Source organism: Cervus elaphus, chromosome 10, assembly GCF_910594005.1.
Source record: "Cervus elaphus chromosome 10, mCerEla1.1, whole genome shotgun sequence".
NCBI classification, from domain to species: domain Eukaryota; kingdom Metazoa; phylum Chordata; class Mammalia; order Artiodactyla; family Cervidae; genus Cervus; species Cervus elaphus.
The window spans coordinates 40,785,155-40,791,611 of NC_057824.1; the positions used below are offsets into that span (position 1 = coordinate 40,785,155).

At 45.8% G+C, this 6,457-nt stretch overlaps 1 non-coding gene across 1 annotated transcript; it reads left to right on the plus strand.

The window, feature by feature from the left end:
• Window positions 1-4,088: 4,088 nt before the first annotated feature.
• TRNAE-UUC lies at window positions 4,089-4,161 on the plus strand. Its single transcript has one exon. It is a non-coding gene; the product is annotated as a tRNA-Glu (tRNA).
• The last annotated feature ends 2,296 nt before the right edge of the window (window positions 4,162-6,457 follow it).

The following is a 6,457-nucleotide window of genomic DNA, read 5'->3' on the forward strand; positions in this document are numbered from 1 at the left end:
AAGCTGCTTCTGCTCCCCCAGCTGCCCCGTTACAGGCCCCAAGCCTATGTCATGAGGCCTGGAATGAATTATTCCCATGGTCAGAGAACTAGCAAAGGAGGATCTGCCTGCTGGGATATTTAGGCAACCAATAATGACTGTACTGACAATGTCAATAAAACATGAGGATGTGGGACTTTGATTTTTTTTTTTCTTATTTCCTCTTTTTCACTGCATAATCCTCTATCCTCAAGGCCCGATTCAAACACCATCTTCCCCAGGCGAACCTTTCCTGACTTCTCCAACCAGAAACAATCTTGCCTTTTCTGGGCTTCCAGGGCATCTGCCCCTCCCTCTGGTCTCTCGAAATGCCCGCCTTTGGTTGTCTGTGTCTCCATCCAAATGGGCAGCCGACACCGTCTAGGCAGAACTGCAGGTCCGCCACACAGCACCACCCCTGGTAAGAGGAGGATGCACTGAGATGTTCTTCCTGGCGCAACCCACCTTCCCCTGCATGAGTGGGGGTGGGGAGGGGACAGCACACCAGTTTAAATGGGCAGCTTGCCTAGGTGACAGACACCATATTAAACTCAAAGCAGACTCCCACAAACCTCGGAGACCATCCCCTGCACATTTTACACTGCGCCTGGCTCAAAAGGTTCACCCCCACCCTCATCCTCCAGCAAGAAAAACTCTCCAGCCAAAAACGAGGCAAGGAGATGGGAGTTTGCCGTCACGTTACCCAGGGGTTGCTCGGAGCAGCTGGGCAGAGGTTTTGATCATCTTGTTTGTGCCCAGATGGACAAGGAGAGGGCCTTCAGGCACAGGTCTCCATCTGAGTGAGCTCCAGGGGCAAAAGAGAAGCCGATTTACTTTAGAAAGAACCACAGCATGACTATAGTCACGACCCCCCAACTCACCCCCACTTGGCTCTCGGAACAATCTTTCTAAAACTCGGATCATTCCCTGTCACTCAGTCCCCTACTTGGAACCCTTCAATGCATCCCAGGAACCTTCAGGATATGGCCTGACATTCCAGCCTCCATGGGATCTGACCCCACGGACCCGTCCACTGCCATCTCCAGCCGTGCACCCCTCCAGGCCCCCAAACAGCAAACTCCCTCAGGATTCCCCGGTCTAGTCCCTCTCTCTCCTCCACCTTTCTCTCTCACAGCATTTCATCCAGGACCGTGGATTCAGAAATCATCCATCTGTAGCAGTGCCAGATTTTCTTCTGGTCTGGACTGCTCATGTCAGCTCCAGAACAGTATAAGCCATTGTCTACTGACATCCTCACTTAGACGTCAAACACATCTCAAGCGCGACTGTCTAAAAGACCCTTCCCACCTGATCCCCTTACACAGCTTGTCTTCCCCGCATCAGTAAACTCCACCATCCACTCAGCTGCTTCGGCCACTCCTGACTCCCCTTTCTCTGATGGCTCACACATTCACCCCACCCCCACCCCACTAAGTCCTGTGGATTCTACCGCCGAAGTTTCTCAAACTTCCATCTATTCTTTCCATCCATCTGGTATGTCACCGCTCCAGTCTAAGCCATATCTCCCTCCTGGATCACACAAGAACTTCCCCACAGGGTCTCCCTACATCTGAGCCCCTACAACACACAGTCACACACCCAAAGGTGGTCATCTGTGTAAAGAGAAGCACGCTACTCCAGTGAATTGGGGATAACAACCAGGCTTCTAGTTTTAAGGGGCTCCCACTGGCCAAATCTGGGGCAATCTGAGCACCAAGATAAGTAAGGCTCATAACTATAAGATTATTGGAAAATAAAAGAAATCTTAAAGTCCTTACTGATAATAAATATTAAATAAGTAGGCAGAGGAATGTCAAGTGGAAGGAGTCCTGGAGTTGACATTACCATTTTGTAACCATCATGATAAAGACTGATCTGATTCAGGTAAGAATCAGAAAGAGATAGTCAATTTCATCTATTTAATAATCTAGGGAATAGGACATCAGCATGGTAGTCATATAGACTTCCCAAGTGGCTCAGTGGTAAGGAATCTGCCTGCCAGTGAAGGAGACATGAGTTTGATCCCTGGGCCAGGAAGATCCCCTGGAGAATGGCAACCCATTCCAGTATTCTTGCCTGGGAAATCCCATGGACAGAGGAGCCTGGTCTATGGGGTCACAAGAGTTGGAAGTGACTTGGCAACTAAAACAACAATATGGTGGTCATGTATCTCCCTGACGGCTTGTCAGTTACAAGGGAAATTTTTTTAACTAGAGATTGGAGAAATAGGACAAAATTAAAATCACTAAGGAGGAGCAGACAGACATTGTATGCCTCTTGTTGTCACACTGAGAAGGAAACAACAACATTTATGCAGTCTTACAGCCAGGAATTCTTAACCCATGTATGATCATGAAGAAACAGTAGACAACGCTCAAACGAGAAACATTCTATTAAAGCGGAAGACTGCATTTTTCCACCACGTCAATGTCATAAAAGACAAGGCTTGGAGGTGGGAGGGAGGTTCAAGAGGGAGGGGACATAGGTATACCTATGGCTGATTCATGTTGCTGTATGGCAGAAGCCAACACAATATTGTAAAGCAATTATCCTTCAATTAAAAATAAATTAAAAAAGAATTTTTAAAGATAAAAAGAAGACAAAGGCTACTATTCCAGATCAAAGGAGACTAAGGAGAAATGACAATTTAATACAATACATTGTTTCTAACCTGGATTCAGGACTATGTGGGAAAATACTACATCAAGGACATTATTGAGATAATTGACAAAGTGGATGGTAAATGAGATACCATATTGCATCGATGTGAAATTTAGTGAAGTGGATAACTTTACAGCATGGAGGCAGGAAACACTAAGTATTTAAGGGTAAAGGAGGGCTTCCCTGGTGGCTCAGAGGTAAAGAATCTGCCTGCAAAGCAGAAAACTTGGGTTCCATCCCTGGGCTGGGAAGATCCCCTGGAGAAGGAAATAGCAACCCACTCCAGTATTCTTGCCTGGGAAATCCCATGGACAGAGAAGCCTGATGGGCTACAGTCCATAGGGTCACAAAAGAGTTGGACGAGACTTAGTGACTAAACAACAACAACAACCAGGGCAAAGGAACAAGATGTATGCAACTGATTCTCAAATAGTTCCGAATAAAAGTCCCATGTATATACTATATATAGAGAGAGAGAGAACAAGGAATTTTAACAGAAGTTTTGAGTAAAGGACATACAGATGCTCTTCGTACTTTTCTGTAACTTCAAAATTATTTCCAAATAAAAAGTTAAACCAAGAAACCCAGGCTCCTTGCATGGCCCACAAGGCACCTGCCGCCGTCCCCAGTCAGCCAGGCCAGCCTTGTGTCGGCCACATGTCCCAGCACACTCAGTTCCATGGACGTGAGCTGCCTTTCAGTTTTCCCAATGCACCAAATTCTTGCCCACCTCTGGGCCTGTGTGCAGCACCCTACTGTTAACTTCTAAATGGAGTTCTGTTCCCTCAACTCGATTCTCAGGAATATAGTAACTGTCCCTTTCTCAGAATGGCCTTTGAGCGCCCCACCCTCCAATCCAGTATAGAGTTACCAAGTTCTTTCATAGCACACTGAACATTTTCTTCACGAGAATTGTCACCGTTGGTAAGAGTCTGTATTTGGGGAGGATTGCGTGAGGTCCATCTTCTCTAGTGGCCTGAAAGTTCCCTGAAGCTAGGGGTCCTGTCTGTTTCATTCATGAATGTTTCCTCCACTTCCGTTACTAGACCCTGCCAACTGCCGGGCACTAGCAGACAGTTGATTAAATGATGCAATCCACCGTGCAAGTTCACCCCCGAACCATTGGCAGCTCTCAGAGAACACACCTCACAGTCTCTCTGTAGCCCCAAGAACTGACTCAAGAGGCTTTGTCTGGGAAGGCTTCTGGGGTTCTTCACCCCCACAACAGTGTTTGAAACTAGGAGGCCATGGTAAGAAGGAGGGGGAACTCAGAAGGACCGACATGGTAAAGGGGAGAGGATGAATTCAGTTGGGAGCCTGGAAAATCAGACAGGATATCAAGGAGGCAGTTGGCTACATTGGGCTGGTGCTCAGAGGGGCAGTCTGGATTAGAAGGAGAGATGAGGAATTCCCTGGTGGTCCAGTGGTTAGGACTCTGCGGTTTCACTGCCGAGGGCCTGGGTTCGATCCCTGGTCAGGGAACTAAGATCCCACAAGCCACATGGCACAGTCAAAGAATTTAAAAAAAATAGAAGATATGTTCGGCAGTTGAAGCTGTGGACTTTAAGACCTCTCACTGTTCTGTACAAAAGAAAAAGAGTCCAAGGATGGGGCCCAGAGAACCTGGACTTAAGGGCTAAGCAGAGGAAAACATTTCTGGAAGCAAAGAAACATTGTCCAGAAAAATAGGTATAATATCGTGAGAGTTGTCACAGAAGGCGAGAGGAGGCCCCTTGAGGCACTGAGTCCCATACATCTGTTTCCTTCTTCATGATCAAGCTCAGCATCTGGCACCTGGTGAGCTGAGGAAGCCTGGCGGAGGCTAGGAGTTCGGACTTTCTGAATCCTGACTCCACAACGGCTGTGTGACTTTGTGCGACAGACTTAACTTTCCCAGACTCCAGGCCCTCAGCTGCAGAACAGGACTCGTGCTAGTATTTACTTTATGGGGCTGCTCTCAGAATTTCCCAAGGTCATCTTTGGAGAGCCCTTTGATCCATGTTTGGTCTACCATCTAGGAATGGATGAAAGTACAGACAGCAGGAGCAGGGTGGCTGGTTTGACTAATAGGATTGTTTCTTAAGTTCAGCCAATAACAGGGCTTCAGACAATGGTCAAATAGCCCCCTCACCACTTTCTATTCCATGTCCCCATCTCTTGATTATATCCCTATTAAACAAACCTAAGGTGGGTAGGCTCTGTTTAATAATGTCCTCTTTTCAAAGCCTCCTTCTGAAAACTGGCTTTCCCTCCAAATCCCTATCAGATGACACTGGAGTTTGCCTACCTGATTGCAACTAAACCTTCTTTTTCAGGTAACCATGGTGATATTGCCTCCTCAACACAGCAACCTTCTGTGGGTACAGGTAGGTATTCTCAGGCTCCTTCCTGGGAGAAACCACTGAGGTTTGCCAGTAGCTTCTGGTCATCTCATCTCTGAAGGAAAGGCAAGTGGATGACCATTTCACAGCTTAGAAAGCACTTCCACACCATAACCTCCCTTTCATCCTCACAACTGCCCTGTGAGGTAGATACAGCAGATAATAACTACACCGGTCCACACGTATCAAGCATTCACAGCGTACCATGCTTGTGTGAAGCGTTTTCATAGATGATCTCATTGAAACTCGCCAAAATTCTATGAAATGGGTTCCATCAGTTTTTTGTGGGTTTGTTTTTTTTTTTGTGCCATTTTACAGAAGAGAAAAAGTGGGGCTCAGAGTGGTTAGACCTTGCCCCGGATCAAAGAGGTAGTAAATAATGGATTCAAACCTCAGCCTGTCTGACTCCAAAGCCACATTGTTAACCTTCCGTCTTCAGTACTGCCTCACAAAGCAACTGCATTATCTCCCAGGTATCATTCTATCTATCAGATCGAAGCTCAGAGAGGTAAAGTGACTTGTCCAAGGTCTCACAGCCAGGAACTGGCAGAGCTGGAATCCATAACTGGCTTTTCTGGCCCTAAGGCTCCTGAAAGGGTGAAGCTTCATGCGTGGACTTTACTGTATATGAGATAACTATTTCCGCAGCAGATCTGCCTTGCCAGTCCCGCTCAGCTTAGAAGAGTATTTTGATGCAGAAGTCCTTCCCAATCACGTGAGAACAAATGCTTGACAATAAACATCGAGGTGTTCCTGGTTCGAAGAACTCCACTGATGTCAAGTAGAAAGCATGAGAAGGAAACTCTGACGGAGTCCAAGGTTAAGGTAGACATTTCTGGAACTTAGAATGGGAGTACATAGGAGAGAATGGGTCACAGTCTAATGACTTTTTTTGGTAGCTGTTGCCATATTAAAACACATTTGTGGGAATTCCCTGGAGGCCCAGTAGTTAGGACTCCACGCATTTACTGCCGTGGGTCTGGGTTCGATCCCTGGCAAGGGAACTAGGATCCCACAAGTCACTAAAAACAAACAAAAAGTATTCATGGCCCCATCTGGTGTTATCAGTGAGACATTCTCACAAATTAAAGTAAATATTTAACCTGTTTAAATGTATTGTATATCCTATACAAATCCTATGAATGATGTGCTGAGAAAAAGTTTTAGACACAAGTCTTTAAATTGGCAATTTCAACACGATTCTGTGTAGTGCAGTTGATCTTGTTGAAGGTTTAAAACATTTTGTTATCCTAACCCTAGCCAGTAATGTTCTCTAGTACTTTCCTGGTTTTGAATATTTGCTATAGCCTATAATTCTTTGGAACTGCTACTAAAAGTGTATTTCTTATTTATTATAAAAAGATATAGAAAGTTAGGAAATATACAGAATAATATGA